Source organism: Bidens hawaiensis, unplaced genomic scaffold, assembly GCF_021521415.1.
Source record: "Bidens hawaiensis isolate Kalapana, Puna unplaced genomic scaffold, B.hawaiensis_p1.1 tig00037129_1, whole genome shotgun sequence".
NCBI lineage: Eukaryota > Viridiplantae > Streptophyta > Magnoliopsida > Asterales > Asteraceae > Bidens > Bidens hawaiensis.
This window is the reverse complement of record NW_027496464.1, coordinates 67,461-85,009: the sequence shown is the minus strand read 5'-3', so window position 1 is coordinate 85,009 and position 17,549 is coordinate 67,461. Positions and strand designations below refer to the sequence as shown.

General features: G+C 41.6%; 1 pseudogene; it reads right to left on the bottom strand.

Moving 5' to 3' along the window:
• Nucleotides 1-473: 473 nt before the first annotated feature.
• LOC143588974 ((-)-germacrene D synthase-like) lies at nt 474-2,269 on the bottom strand (annotated as a pseudogene).
• Nucleotides 2,270-17,549: the final 15,280 nt, after the last annotated feature.

Sequence of the window (17,549 nt, the reverse complement as noted above, 5' to 3'; positions counted from 1 at the left end):
GCCGTTCGACTTAAGGTTTCAACCATCGCTAACAACCAATACACGTTTGTCTATCGTTTGAGAAGGGTTTTTTCTTCAATGAAGCATGTGAAGTCGGATTTGCATAATCATTTGGGTGACGATTATATAAATGATGCGTGTATTTGTTGTATTGAGAATGTGTTCTTTTTCAAAGTCGCGATTGAATATATTTTTCAAAACATGAAAATACGTAATGAAAAATTATAATATACAATATCTTTTTTATATTTAATGACTTTGTATTTTGTTGAATGCTAACGATTTATTTTTGTTATGATAGCTGATATTGCATTTTATTTATCTAATCGAATGATCAACCCAACCCGACCCAAGCCATTCGGGCGCGAAAACTTTGACACCGGAAAAAAAAATCAAGCATCGAAATTTCTGAACCCATAGGAAAAAGTTTCTGGCTCCGCCACTGATAATCATCAACCATGAATAGCTGGAACTCAAACACTCATAGCATGAACAAAGCAAGCCTTGATATTTTCTATTAATTCTTCGCCAACATTCGTAAAAGTATCTTCATATTTATATGGCGTATCTTCACGCGAGCCAAGTTAATCACATTCGTCATAAGTTTCAGAGGAACCTCTTGCATACAAGTGATTCTCGTTTCAAATATTTCCATGCATCTTCTACTTCTTGTTTTAACAAGTCATGGACTTTCTCCTCCTTAACATCATGTTGCTTCATGTAAGATTCAATAGCCGACGCAACATGCGCTCTTTGTTGCTCTTCCTACATTTTTATTTAGTAATTAAATTCACCATGCTGCTATAGAAACTAGTTTGTTACGTTTGAAATTATATAAACCAAAGTTGTGTATACCTTGTAACCAACCATGTCATCCATAAGCCTACAAATTGCTGAAGCAGCTTTGACAAGTGAAGGATTGGTCTCGATCCATTTAAATGCCTCTTCCGTGACAATCTCACCCATGCCAACAAGACTTGAAGTTGTAAATGTTTTGTAGCCCTATTGGTACATATCCCTCTTCTCTCCATTTTGCTTCGGTCATGTAACTTGTAATGTACTCTTTCATCTGTATGTGTGGTATATACATTAGTCACAAATTTGTATAGAAGGGCATTAATACATAAATGCACTCGAACTAACCGACTCTTTGCAATAGTTAAGTTCATATGCTTGTCCTTCCTTTGCCCTCATTTCCTCCATTTCGTCATAAAAATCCAAAAGGCCTTTGTATATCAGCTTCATGTAATTTGGAAGTGAATCCAAGCTGGTAGTTGACCATCTATAATCGATGCATAGGAACAAGTAAGTCAGTTTTAGAGCAAGATTGAATGCACCTTGGTGGTAGACATGTGTGTACATACCTTTGAACTGCTTCGGTGAAGATCTCAAGCTCTTCGTAAAGACCATAAGCATCATAAGTGTCATCTATTATGGTTACTAGCGCGACAATTTTCGCAAAGAAAATTCTAGAATGTGATTACTAAGGCTCAAAGTAGACACCTAGTGTCCAAAAATACATCTCAACCAATCTATCCCTCATAAGTTAAAACATTAAAACAGTAACAATGAACACCATTACAAATCTTCAACAATATATAACCAGAGAAATTGAAAGAACAAAGACTTATACTTGGAAAGTTGGCTAAGCTCCTTCTTGTGTAGTGACTGTAGTCGATTTAACCCCAACTTTGCAAGTTTTAGCAATGACTTGTTATGAGAAACTTGTTGCTCACAGAAAGGTATGTATCTCAGTGCATCTAGTCTTGGCAGCCTTTTACGTATAGGGCGCTCTAGTGCTTCGCGTATGTGCCTAGAAGTAGTAGATTCACACCGAAGAGGATCCTTAGCAATGTTTTCAAGATGAGTTCTTGCAAAAACAAGAGCATCATCCAGCACAACTTCACCTTTCGCCCTCATATATGTGGCCTCATAGAGATCAAGCAAGCGTTGTGCATCATCGATCAATGAGTCCTTGAATGATCCTGTATCATCCTTGTAGTAACTGAAAGAATCTGGTTTGGTTCACATAATTTGAAGATGGTAAACTAAGTTAACCAATGGGATTAGTAATAAGTTATAATCTAATTAACTTTATATGCACTTACTGTAGGAAACATAAAAGGCCTTTTTCTCGGAGGAGTCTGAACCAGAGGGAAGGGTTACCGCCATTCCATTCATCACCGTATAGATTATAGATATGCTGCAAGGCTTGCTCGATCTCCTTTTCAAAATAGTAGGCTATGCCAACGCACACACACCAGGGCATTTCACGGAAGAATAACAAATGCCTCCATGATTGTGTCTCGGTCCTAGACTCAAATATTTGTAATGCAAAAAAAAATATAATATAAACTGGAGGAAAATGGCCATTTCATTCGCAAGACAAAATGGAATAGATTGGTCTATGAAGAAACACAGATCCACTCCCCACTAATGGGTCCTAGATCCGATGAGTCAACAGGGTAGGATACGGGTAACTGCTGATACGATATGAACACAATTGCCCGAAGTCCAATGACGTGAACCTGCAAAACAAACACCGTGAGCTCGTTACGGGAATGACAAGAGGGGGGTCTTCCCGTAACCACCATCCGACGTGAGAATAAGTACAGTTCTGACAAGAGTAAAGTACTTAAGTAAATTGAGAGAGTACAGTGGGAGTGAATGAATACCTCATGATGATTGAGAGGGTTGTAGGTTCCCAGCCGGATCTACACGAAAATACCTCGTTTTACGTAGGTGCGGAATCCCTACGTAAGACGATACAAGTGTAGACTCGATATACGTTAAACACAAGCAAACACACGTTACAATAAACAAAGAACACGTTGTATTGCAACTAATAACACGTGATATATCAATCACCGATTACACGAACTGAACAACTGATTACAAACAAGCCGTAACCTAACACTTATATCATTCGACAACTTCGCCTAACATGCTAGGCGAAGTTGTCACTAACTTCGCTTGTTCCACAAGTTCGCCTATATCAGGCGAACTTGTGAGACAACTTCGCTTAAACATAAATACAAAACATACTAACTCGATTACAGACACTAGATATTGAACTACTGACATCATGTACCAACAGACTCCCCCTTGGCAGTAGCTTTATATCTCTATCTTCAATCACGTGTCTTGTAATCTCAAAAAATATCTCGTATCTCCCATCTTCAAGCATGAACGCCTTCTCGTACACAAACTGAAACTACTCTTTGGTATTTCTTGGCTTCTTCTTTCCAAGCAGGAATGTAAAATATCTTTTTCTCGTTCAGCACCTGCAAGTCTGCTTGAGACAAATTCACTAAGTGCATAGGATCATACACTCTCATCAACTCTTGTTCATCTTCATCCTCCATCACTGCCTCAGCCGTTTCACTATCAACGTACCACCATTTCAGATCCTTTAGCACGTCCTTGGGCATTTGTTTCATCGGCACTTCTTTTAAGCACCGGATCGGCTTATACTTCATTATCATCCAAGGCTTGCCATCTGCTCTCATTCCTCTGTCTCTGTCTTTAACGAGCTTTCCTTTCTGCGGTTTCAACAGCTTGAACTTTTTCTCCTTTATGCTTTCCTTCCAGACTATCTTTCCAATGATCCTAGCCATGTTATCATCACTCCTGTTTATCAACCCCAACCTGGCTAAGTCCTTCACCTCACACTTAGGCAACGTATTCAACGATCTCAACAACCTATTGAAATACTGAACCCCATCATACCGTTTAATCACAAAGAGCCTCAACTGCTCATCATATAACCATCAAATAATCCCCCTTTTCGATTCAGCATAGCCTTTGATGTTGTAACTTTTCTTGAACATAGTAGGGACCGCCGGTTTCTTAGTCTTTACGAACCACTGAGCGTAGCCTTCTTTCCATCTTGGCTGCTCCTCCCATTCAGTCTTATCACATTCCGTATTTTGACCCAGATATGACTTTTCAACTGCCGGAATTTCATGCTCAATGTTCTCCTCCACAATCTCTCCTTCTTCAACTTCATTGTCAATCACGATCTCAGCTCCTATCTTCTCGATCTCTTCCAATGGTAACACATTCTCATCACCTATAACATCATCATCCAACACCTCCTCAGCCTCCACAACCACCACATCATCACCTCCTGAACCGCCAGCTGCACTCGTTGACTCCCCCTGAGATGTGGAAGTCCTAAGAGCTTGTTCAGTTCTTGGCAACTCTCCACCTGCACCTTTCGATGCATTGGGATCGTCGTCTCGATCGTTACGCTTCTTCGTTCTCAGCTCATCGCCCTTGCAGCTTGTCTCCCCCTGAGATGCCAAGAACTGCTTCAAGGCATCAAAAATTTTACCATGCTCGATCAGGAGGGACGACTGAATTTGATTCTCTGCGACGAGGCGCTGAATAGCGGAGTCTGGATTAGATTTACTCTTGATTGTTCTGCCACGATCCTTTCAAGCGCTGCTATTCTTTCCGAGTCGGATAGGGTTGCATCAAAATCGAACCTCATATGTGATATGTCTTGAGCGTACGGAGGAGGGATTCCCAATGTAACCGGCACCTCAGAAACAGGTGGAAACGTAACCGCAGGTGGTATCGTAACCGACAACCCTGCAGTGGCAACAACCGTCGACTCAACAAACCTTGCAACGACCTCCGATGGAGTAAGAGTTGGAGGGGGCAAGGACACAATCTCCGGAGCCTGGAGCTGAAATGTAGTGGGTGGTATGCCAAAAGAAGATGAGGTATTCACCACGGGAACATCCGTGGCGCTTGGCCCTGTAACTGGCAATGATGAAGGGACCATGGTCATACCAGACAGTGCAGGTGGAGTGAAACGAACCACTCTTGAGCTCTTACCAGCTCCCGAACCTGCACCTGCCCTTTCCCTTCTCGCTCTACGAACCAAACGATGTAAATCTTCCTCAAAATCCGAATCACTGTCATCGGTGTCTCTCTTTCTCTTCCCATGAATCCTTTCTTGTGTAACTAAAATCCGTCTAGCTTCAGCCACATCATCATATGAGGAATCAGAGTCAGCCTCCGTCGTAGCTGCCATTTCCACATCCACACTAGTAACACGTGCAACCGAGACCTGTACATCTTCCTCTGGATCAACACGTTCCATATCAAAGAATCCTTGGCCGCCAAATGCAGCTTCAAGATCAACGTGTTCCTCCGGTGCCACAACAGGAGCAGCAGGTAAAGCTTGTTGTACCTCAGGCGGTGGTTGAGGTGCTCCAGCCTGTTGTGGTACCGGATCCCGAAACTCGTCCCCACGAGCTGGAACATACTCTGGGTTGATCAAGTACCCAAATAATGGAGTATGTCGAGGACGGAGCTCAGGTTTACTCCTCGCACTTGATGATCTGCACTGGGCGAAGATTCGCTTGCTGATACTTTCCACATACCGAATCGGACGGCGCTGAGGTAACGAGGGGGCCACGTGATTCAAGATCATTTGAAGGAATCTTGGGTACATTAAGAATCTCTCACGCGCCACCGCTCGTCTTTGACGGTCTATCTCGTAGAACACCATCTGACTAAAGCTATAACGCTTGTTGTAAGTCAGTGCATTCATTGCCGACTGCATGGTCGCACCCATTCCATCCGTACCGGCCTTTCTCCCCGACATACACACGATCATCACGTGCATAAGAAAGCGCCAATGATCTAACAAGAAACCCTTGCGTCTCTGAGTATCCCCCAAAGGACCAGAATAGGCCATTCTCAGAAAAGCACCATCTCTGAATGGAGCCACGAAGTCTGTAGGGTCATTTCTCGTTTCATCCCCAAACTGCAAAGCCACCCTGATCTGCTCAGACGAGAACTGCACAACCTGATTGTTAACCGTTGCACGCATAACTGGGGGCTCGACTCGACAATCATATTCAACTGTCTGCCAGAAATCTTCTATGTTTGGCAAAGAGATAGACAGTGTTGTAGTAATAGCGTGGAAGATACGCGAGCGGATAAGAAACGTGATGATTTCGCGAAAATCATTAACACCGCTCGCATCCGGGTCCAGAGTTATGTACATGTTATGCCCCGGGAAAAACTGCCGATTGTTATCTCCTCCTTCGTCACCACCTGCACCACCTGCTCCCGCTACAGCTGCCATATCTGTAACACAAACGGTCTAAGTTAGAGAATCGTCAAGTCAAATCACAAGTTCGCCTATTACCATGAGCGAAGTTATGAGTTATTCTGTATAGGCGAAGTTAGGGGTGGGGCGAAGTTGGTAATAACTTCGCCTTAACTTCAACTTCGCCTGATAAATTAAAAGGGCCAGGCGAAGTTAATGGTAACTTCGCCTAACCACAACTTCGCCTCATATACTGTTAAATAATTAACTATCAGGCGAAGTTAAACCTTAGGCGAAGTTAAGGATAACTTCGCCTAAACTGTAACTTCGCCTGAATCTGAAGCGGCAACAGTATAGACGGCCAAACGAGGTGAAATTAGATAATTTGATGATTGTGGACTCTTAAACACATGATTTTATGGAGATCTAGACGATCAATATGATTACGACCATGTGAAAATAAGTATGAAAAGCGGGTGTTATGGGTTTGAATGAACGGGGTCACAAGTCGGGTCGAAACGACCTCTGATTAACGTCATGACATAGATTATAAGATATGACGACACTACACACCTTTAAATCGGATTGGTATTTGTGAAAGATAACAAAGATTGAATCGAAAAAATAACTTCGCCGAGGTTTCTGAGATAAGTTCGCTGGTTTATGAAAAGTAAAAGTAAAAAGAGTTTGACTATAAGACTTCTTTATATACCTTCAATATTATACAGGCGAAGTTAGGGTTAACTTCGCTTGTTTAATAAGTTCGCCTATAATTTTACAACTTCGCTTATATTAAAAGTTACACAACAAGCCCTTATAAATTGAACATTTTGCCATTAACTTTTAAAACTTCCTTTAAAGCGTTAAAATAAATATGATCAACGACCAAGTAACCAGGTATTAAACCATAATACGACATAAGTAAAATCAAACTTTGAGATAGAATACACGGGATCAAATTTCAGTCTGACAGGGACTTACCTGTTTTAGAAAAGATCCGAACAGGAATCATACTAATTAAGTGACTGTCACTTAGATCCATGTTCAGCTGTATTATGACATAAAGAAACAGGTTGTAAGCAGGTAAACAACTTAGCATGGTTTTCATCGTTTATGTGATACGGATTAGGTTCAATTAAGCTCAAAATACAAATGGACAATACATCAGAGAATGTGATGTCTCCTATCTATTCTCAAAGCATATTTGGCTTTCCCCAAGTCACCCCGAGTTGACCTCGACCCGTAGTGTCTGACTAAATAGTAAGTGCACTTCGATCTGTAGAGTCTTCATCCCGTTCTCTTTCTTGCATCTTGTTTGAGAAGTATTAACATTATAAGCTTTAGAATGTCTCAATAACACATAATTAATTAATTAATATTTTTTTTAATAAATATTTACACAGTTTCAAGTAAACTACTGCAAGTCCCGAATCTGGATCATTGCAGTTTCTTGACACACCATCTTCTCGGGAATCAGAATACTCACGGGCTCGTGTATGACTGGGTAATCGCTTTTTTGCCTATAATTCGGAAAGATATATATGAAGACATGCACTGAAGACATGCACAACTCTTAATGAGTTTCCACTTAAACTCGAGGAGAGTTAGTTAGTATCACTTCAACTTTTACGCACCATAAAAAGGCTACCATGACATACAATGACTGTTCTAAAGTCTTTTAGGCCTAATGACTTCACTAGTTAAGCACACAGAATTAGTTTGTTTGTCACTTTCCAAGGTTGGATCAATTTTCTTTTAAACATGGTAAAGATACTTCTTACGAAGTAGTAGACTTAAAAAATTATTTCATCTCCCATAAAAAATTTAAGTTCTATCACCCCGTTCAAGTCAAAGTCATCAGGTAAACGGCTATCCTAAGGATCCAATGGATCAGCTGGACCGACCACATACGAGTATGTGTCCTTTTAACTAAGTATGAACGACTAATTTTCAGCGAAAGAATAAAAACACGTCATAAACCGCCCCGGTCACTTTCAGTCATCTGGTTAATGGCTATCCTCATACTCTACAGGTAGAAATGAGGACCAAACATATCCGAAGATATGTCCTTCAAACTAAAGCAACCGACATAATTCTAAGCGATAGTGACGTTTTTTTTTGCAACTAAAAACGAAAAACATGGTTACTCGGGATTGATCATCCCATTTAGCTCAACAAGGTTTTGAAAACGATTTTTGTCAAACGCTTTAGTAAACAAATCAGCGAAATTATCTAACGAATCAACCTTTTCGAGCACTATCAATTTCTTCTCAGCACAATCCCGTATAAAATGATGACGTATGTCAATGTGTTTAGTTTTACTGTGCTTTACGGGATTGTTAGTTACTGAGATAGCAGCAGTGTTATCTATACAGATAGGAGTATGAGTGAAATTCAGACCGTAATCGCGCAATTGCTGTTGTATCCAAAGAACCTGGGAGTAGCAGTTCGATGCTGCCATGTACTCTGCTTCACATGTAGAAATGGCGACTGAGGTCTGCTTCTTGCACTGCCATGACACTAATCTGCCTCCAAGAAACTGACATCCACCCGTTGTCGACTTCCGATTCTGATTGCATCCTCCATAGTCAGAATCTGTGTAGGCGACTAACTCCAAGTCTCCCCCTTTTGTGTACCACAACCCTAGCTTAGGCTTGCCTTTGAGATACCGCAATATCCTCTTCACAGCCTTCATGTGAGATTCCTTTGGGTTTGCCTGAAAACGAGCACAAAGACAAACTGCAAACATAATATCAGGTCTAGATGCAGTTAAATACATTAAAGAACCTATTATTGCCCGATATTGGGTGAGGTCCACGTCTGCATCACTGTCTGAATCAGCACCCAGTTTATGGTCGACGCAAACTGGAGTATCAAATGGAGTGCTGTCCTCCATCTTGAAGCGTTTGAGAACGTCTTGGACATATTTAGTCTGATGAATGAACATCCCATCTTTCTTCTGATCAACCTGCAATCCTAAAAAGAAAGTTAGTTCACCCATAGCACTCATTTCAAACCTCAGTTTCATGACGGCTTCAAACTCCTGACACATGGCGACTTTTGATGCAGCAAAGATGATGTCGTCCACGTAGACTTGAACCAGAAGAAAGTCTCTTCCTTTTCTCTTAACGAACAGTGTGCTATCGATCTTTCCCCTTTCAAATCCATTCTCAAGTAAGTAATCGGATAGAGTTGCGTACCAGGCACGAGGGGCCTGATGTAGCCCATATAGCGCTTTACTTAGCTTGTACACGTGATCAGGAAAGTCTGGGTCAGGAAAACCCGGAGGTTGCTCAACGTACACAACCTCATCGACTTTACCGTTAAGAAACGCACTTTTCACGTCTAACTGGAACACCTTCATCTCCTTGTGTGCAGCAAATGCCAAAAACAAATGAATCGCTTCCAATCTCGCCACATGAGCAAACACTTCATTGTAGTCGATCCCTTCTTGCTGATTAAAACCTTTTACAACCAGCCTTGCCTTGTTCCTGATAATTATCCCTTTTTCATCTCTCTTGCATTTGAAAACCCATTTTGTGCCAATCGCATGCACATTTTTCGGTTTTGCAACCAATTTCCAAACCTCCATCTTCTCGAATTGGGCTAACTCTTCTTGCATGGCTTCGACCCACGAGCTGTCTTTTAGAGCCATTTGATAGTTCTTTGGTTCAATCTGGCTAATGAAACAGGTGTACAAGCACTCGTTAATGATACCTGTTTCTTTGATACTTGCGTAAACACAGGTATCCTCATTCAAGCTTCGTCTTGTTTGTACACCATCAGACAGATCACCTATCACATTCTCCAAAGGGTGATATTTATGAACTCCTGTAGTCGGAACCGAACTGACTTGCAGATTGTCTTCCAGGTTCGAAGATAGTTCATCAATGGGCGATTGTTGCTGAGAGTGAAAAGGATTGAAGAATTCGTCTTCAGTAGAGGCAGCAGGAGTGTCGACAGCAGTTGACGAGGAAGGTTGACATTCATCGTACTGCGGTCGTTGCACAAAATTTTCTTCCTCATCATAAAGAATCTTCGTAGCTATTCTCTCATCAACTTCTGCACAATCCAAGTAAGGCAAATTAAAAGATTTAAAAAGCTTATCATAATCGAAGGCCCCAGCGGGTCCCGTGCTTGGTTTTGGTGATTTGTAACTTGTGATGTCAGTGTTACACACCACCTCAACCTTGCTGGTAGATAAATTAAAGACTCGTCTGTTGGGTGTCCCAACAACATATCCGACTAAAATACCTTCGTCGGCTATCTCACCAAATTTTGAGTTCGTCTTTAATATCGAACACGGGGTTCCGAATGGTTCGAGACCATTCAAGTTAGGCTTTCTACCATGCATAAGTTCATAACATGTTTAATTCAATCTTTTAACAGTTAAAACTCGATTAAGGATATAACAGGCTGTTGCAACAGCTTCAGCCCATAACACCACAGGAAGTTTAGCATCAGCCAGCATGGTTCTGGCTCCTTCAATTAGCGTTCTGTTCTTCCTCTCAGCCACCCCATTTTGTTGCGGAGTATACGGAGCGCTGTACTGGTGGTCTATCCCTTTCTGTAAGCAGAATATCTCCATCTGATAGTTTTTGAACTCTGTCCCATTGTCACTCCTGATGTATTTAACCTTTCTCCCCATAATATTCTCAACCTTGGTAATCAAGTTAATTACCAACTGAACCGTTTCATCCTTTGTCTTCAGGAAATATACCCAAGAATATCGAGAGAAATCATCAGTTATCACCAAGCAGTACGATGTTCCACCTAGGCTTTTTACATTCACGGGACCGAAGAGATCCATGTGAAGTAGGTCTAGGGTACTGACTATTGAATTGATCTTCTTGGTGTGATGAGGTTTCTTGTGTTGCTTTCCTTTTTTGCACGATAAGCATTGGTCTTCAAAGTTGAAATTTTTTAAGGGAACACCAAGCACCAGCCCATTCTTGACAATGTAGTTCATTTTTCGAAGATGTATATGCCCCATTCTTCGATGCCATAACTCGGACTCCGATTCAGTTGCTTTTGACAGAAGACATGATTCTTCTGTTGCTATCTCAGTCGACCTCATGTCCATTACATATGTATTATTTTCCCTTGTAGCCTTCATCACTATCCATGCCTCTGGTATCTTGAAACCAGGATACAGTACAATCGCTTCATTTTTGGTAAAGTGCACAGTGTAATCTTTGTCACAGATCTGAGACACACTTAGCAAATTATGCTTCAGCTCTTCAACGAAATTCACCTTTTCTAGCTTCATTTTACCATTTGTCACTGTCCCAATTCCAGTAATTTTACCACCACTCTCTCCAGCAAAACTTACTCTACCTCCCTGAACAGGTTTCCATTCGTGTAACAAATTCTTGTTACCAGTCATTTGCCGGGAACAGCCGCTATCCACAACCCATAAATTGTTTGCAGCCCTGTTCAACTGTTCCTGCACGATTAAAGCAAAGGATTAAAATCTAGGGACCCAAGACCTATTGGTCTTGGGTCCCTAGATTTTGGCTGGTCTTGGGTCGATTAAATCTGTTAAAAGGCATCCCGTACTTTGGCTGTCCAAAGTTAGTATTAGTCTGATTTCTGTAAGTCCTAAAAGGATACCTTCTTGTAGATTGACTATGGGGCCATCCAAACCTTCGTGAATTAAATGAATTGTACCCAATGGTTTGGTTGTTAACAGGGAAAAACTGAGATTGACATCTTTGAAATCTTGGTTTAGTCCAATGTCTGAACATTGGTAAATTTGCGTTCTGTCTATTATAATAATTACGGTTTGGTTTATTCTCAGTTTTCGGATGCCTCATACCTCTGAATCTCTGATCTAGAGGGCAATCAGCAATCAGGTGTCCTATTTGATTACATCTGAAACAACTCCTGTGTTCAACTTTCGTCTCAACAGTTGTTTTAGATGTTGAGGTTGCATTACTGCCCGTTTGTCTAACATATGGTGGAACATACGGGTTTAGTGGAGAATTCTTTTCAGTTGGTTTATGGTCCTCTCCACGTTTTAGTAACACTACCTCTTCTTTTGTCTCACTAGACTCGGATGTTTTGTCCGAATTTGATGAGACAGAACTAGGAACAGAAATCTTAACATTCGAAACAGGCTTACTCGTTTCGCTTTTACTAACCTTTGGATCTTTAATCGTAACCTTAACAGGAACTGTCTGACCAATTTCAACATCAACAGATTTCTGATTACTAGGATCATACGTATAGTTATGATTATAAGGTGGTGGAACTTCAGAATATCCAATTCCTCCCCTTTTAACTGGGGAACGTTGATCACTTACGAGGTGATCAAGTATAGCAGAGGAATTTCTAAATTGCTCAAGCTTTCTGTTTAGTTCCACCACTTTCACCTGGTAATCAGCTATCTGTTTATCCCTTTCAGCAATTAGTTTGGTTTTCTCTTCTAACACTTCATAGCTAAGATCAATTACTTGTATTTTTTCAGCTAGACTGGCTTTAAGACTTCTGATATCTTTTTCACTAGCTTTTATTTTTACCGAGTAACTGTTTTCTCTAGTTTTAGTGTAATGATGATCTTCTTTTAATGTTTTAAATTGAGCATCCAAACTAACAAACTGATCAGTTATTGTTTTCAATTGTTCAGACAGATTTTCACATTTCGTACAAGGGAGTTTAGAACTTACCTCAGAAAGCTGATCGTTCACTTCTGCCATGTAAGCTTGATTTTCTCCAGTCACTTTCTCACTTCCTGCAGTTTCGATGTTCACCAAATTTGCCTGTTTGAAGTCTTCCTCAACTTGTAGATTCCAGTTATACCCGCTATTGTGTCTAGATACCATAGCCTTATTTTCACTACCACCACCACTCTGTTGTGTAGACCTGTTTTGACTGCGTTCTACTCTGTCATTTGTGCATTCTTTAGCAAAGTGGTCATTCTGTTGACAGTTATAACACCGGACTTTTGACTTATCAAAACCTGGTCTTTCACCAACGAATTTTCTACCAGTCTTTTTCATAAACCTTTTAACTCTTCTTACTATCATTGCCATCTGCCACTGCAGATCCATCTCTTCTAGACCATCAGCATCAATCTGATCATAGTCTTCATCCAAAGTTGCGGGATCGACTATTTTTCCTTTGATGTAGTTTTCATAAGAAGCAATGAAAGACGCATAGAGAGCAAACTGCTGTTCAGCAGATTTAACACTCATGGGCATCTGAGAGTATTTGTTGTTCGGAACACTTGAGGAAAAACTACCCTTTGTTGCTTGAGGTTTAGAAGCATTTGTTCCACCAGCTACGAAACACACATCACCATCCATGTTAAGAGTTACATGACCTTCATGAGTTGAGTTAGCGCTCGAGTCTCCCTTTGAGTAGTAAGCAGATGATTCTGACTTTGAACTTGAACTTGAATTAACTTTCGTACCATACATTCCCGGATCCTGAACCTGATCAGTTGGTGTCTCTTTTCGAACCATGTTAAGTTCAAAAGTTCGTAGTTTATTGACTGCTGTTTCCAAGTCAATGTTGGCAAACTCTTTATCTTCTCTCATCAAAACAGTGTACATTTCCCATTTCGGTGGGAGAGCATCAAGAAGTTTTTCTACGATCTCCTCTTCTTTGTAAACAATGGAATAATTGCTGAGTTCGGTCATCAGGTGATAATATCTTGTGATGATATCATCAAGTGATTCATTCTTCAAATACTTGAACACCGAGAATTGGGTTTTGAGTAGCTTAATCTTGGATGCACGTATCCCCACATTACCTTCATATCGGTTTTCAAGCGCTTCCCATAGCTCTCTGGCGGTTTTATATTTTCTGAAGGTGTGAAGAATCTCTTGTGGAAGAGCCATTGTTATCGCAGCATGAGCTTTGCTTTCAGCCTCATACATCTTCTTTTCTTCCTCTTCCATTTTATTGTACTTCTTAATTTGATCACGACCCTCAAACAAGGCCGTTGGTGGAATGTATCCATCTTGAATGCACACCCACATCTTAGCATCTTGATATTTCACATACTGCTCAAACCGATCTTTCCAAGCCACGAAATCGGTTCCCTTAAGCATTTTCGGTGCCTTAGTAGCTGAACCTACTTCTACCTCCATTTTTACCAGTTCCGTAATATTTATGGAAGTCATCTTTTATAGAAGTACGAAACGAAAACACAAAGAAACCCAAAATTTTTTTTTTAATTTTTCTGAACAGTACCAGTAGGCGAAGTTAAACTTAACTTCGCTTAAGTCTTAACTTCGCTTGATTTTTCAACTTCGCTTTCTTCTCAACTTCGCCTGATTAGGCGAAGTTGTGGATAACTTCGCTTAAGTTAAGCGAACTTGTGAGGTAGGCGAAGTTGTTAATAACTTCGCTTAACCTTATATCTTCGCCTAAACCCTACAAACAGTGGCGGCAACTTCGCCTGATGAACACAACGTTTTTGCAGGTTTGATTTTGACGTTTTGCGAGGTAATCGAAGGTGTAATGGGTTAATTTTGATGGAGGGAGGTGAGTAGGACACAAAAACTTGATATTTCAACGTAAACTCGTCCCGCGAATAGTCGAACGGAACGATTTCTACACCCGTGTGATAATCCCGAACCACACAATCACGAGCAAAAGCTCTGATACCAATTGTAGGTTCCCAGCCGGATCTACACGGAAATACCTCGTTCTACGTAGGGGCGGAATCCCTACGTAAGACGATACGAGTGTAGACTCGATATACGTTAAACACAAGCAAACACACGTTACAATAAACAAAGAACACGTTGTATTGCAACTAATAACACGTGATATATCAATCACCGATTACACGAACTGAACAACTGATTACAAACAAGCCGTAACCTAACACTTATATCATTCGACAACTTCGCCTAACATGCTAGGCGAAGTTGTCACTAACTTCGCTTGTTCCACAAGTTCGCCTATATCAGGCGAACTTGTGAGACAACTTCGCTTAAACATAAATACAAAACATACTACCTCGATTACAGACACTAGATATTGAACTAATGACATCATGTACCAACAAGGGTATTTATAGCCGAAGGGTGTGGGGGAGTGATTGGGCCAGCTGTCCCTTTAGAAGATGCTCTCATAACCGTCTGGACACGTGCCTTCATATGATAGGTTCAGGCTATACGTTGCATGTGCATGTATAACAACCTGGACACGTGTCTCTCTATCATTGGTTAACGGAGCACTATTGGCCATGTGCACGGTTATAATGACCTTGCCAGGTTTCACTGGCTGATTGGCCGTAATGCCCAAGAAATCATCTTGGCAAATCTTTTAGAAGGTAATTGGTTATTGACAGCTGTCCCGGGGCATTACCTCGTGGTCATTTACGCGGAAGAGTATTCTTTCTTGCGGATGACTTTTGAGGGTGCCAGGATGCTTCCGCATGTGTCATGAGGGTGTTTCTTCTTCAGATGATCTATGCGGGTGGTTCATATGTCCCGCGGGTGACTTGTGACGTGCTTTTGGTTGACCCGCGGGTGTTACTTAAGAGTATTTGGGTCTTTTTAGTACCCTACCTCTATAAGTCCCCCCAGTCAAGTGTTTCTTCCGTGTGAAGTATTTTATGCGGGTGAAATTCTGGACTTAATGTTGATTTGGGGATTTTTGACTTTGCAAGTTGGTGAGAAATATCTTTTGTTGCTGTGGATAATCATGAAAAAGGACAAGTTGACCACTCGCAGGCTCGTGTGAAGGTGACAGGACGTTTATGACGGCTGTCACTGTACCCGAATGTATAACTTTTTCTCTTTTTCGAATTTCCCGCGTGACGTGGCAATCCTTTACTGGATGGTTTTTTCTCTCTACACTGTTCGCATCCCATCGCATTAATTGCGGTGGGTATAAATAGAAGAAGTTAACTTCTTTTTGAAGTTTTATCGCCTTTGAATTCTAAATACGAACTTGCTTTCTTTCTTCAATCTTTCTCGAGATAACCTGATATTTCACCCAGTGTTTGTAATGGCGACTGCTCAATCTGAAATTGACGAGATAGTAGTCCACTGGGACCTAGAAGAGTACCAAAAACTTATCACGACTTATGGCATTCCACCGGAATGGGAACCAGAGTTCCCTTCTGCCGGCTCTATAGCCAGCTCTCCACCTCCTGGGAAGATGACTCTATACATCGACTGTTTTGACCACGAGAACTTTCGCCTTCCAATCACAAAGTTCTTTTTGTGGTTAGTTAAGGCGTTTGGGATTCACTTATATCAACTACATCCTCGTGCTTTCATGCGAATTCGTCACTTCGAGTTCGTTGTTTTTTACAAGATGGCTAACCGGAATGGATGGTTCACTTGCCATAGTTTGCCTGATAGGGTTATAGGCAATGTTACTGAAGAGATTTCCAAGGATTGGAAGAAAAAATTCTTCTGGATCTCTGAGGACGTGGTGCCTGAGACCATGATCCGTCGTGCTCCCAATGATGCTCTTACTGAAATTACTCCTGCCGTCTATGAGAAGCGCGACTGGTTTCGCACGCTTACTACTTCGCCGACGCCGATGCGGGTACTTCCTGAGGAGGCCCTCGTATGGGCGGGTATGAGTCGATTTTGGCCGTCTCCTTTAATGGAGCCTATTTTTATTAAGCAAGACGGCCGTGAGTTTTACTATTTTATTCCTCTTCCTTTTTGTTCCTGAGTTTTTATTGTTGACGTTTTTTTGTTTGTTTTTAGGTTTTGGATCGATGCTGAACGCCCTAGATGATGGCAAAGGCTGCGTGAGTAGGAATATCCGTGATACGAAGGATACGCCTATCCTTGAAAAGACTACCAAATACTTTCTTTTTCCATGCAAAGTACGCGCTGAACCAATTGTCTCGGAAGCTATCTTCGAATCAGGTGCGTATACCCTGAACCCTCCGCCTCTTAACACGCTGACCTCCGACGGGACAATCGTCACTCTAAGTGACGATTCCGCCCTCCTTGAGGAGGAAAGCTCGGATGATGCTCCTGAGATTTCATCTATCTCTCATTTGCTGGCAGAACTTTACCGGAAGAGATCCTTCCGTGTATCTTAGGCAAGTGACGCAGGTACCAGTGCTGCGGATGCCGGGAAGGAGCCTAAAACGAAGAAACGCCGGACACATCGTCCGAGGAAGCCACTACCTCCCAACCTTGTGAAGCGTCTAAGGACAATATCTGGTGAGTTTTTACTTGTTAATTTTTATTATTCTTTGAAAATTTGCTCTGACTATAATTTTCTTATGCAGATCCGTCCATTGTTGAGCGTCCTGCTGTTGGAAAGCTGTCGACGCCGACACCAACTGCTGAGAGACGACCGTCGCCTCCTCCGGAGAAGGAAGCGGATAGACCCGTTACCCCCTACTGAAACAACTGTGGAGGGGTCTAACGTTCAGCCGATGACTACCAGTTCCCTGGATTACCTTTTCCAGGGTGGGGATGCCACTGGTTTTCCTCATGATAACCCTGAAGTTACTGCCGAAGGCTTCAGGGTTAATGAGTCTCCG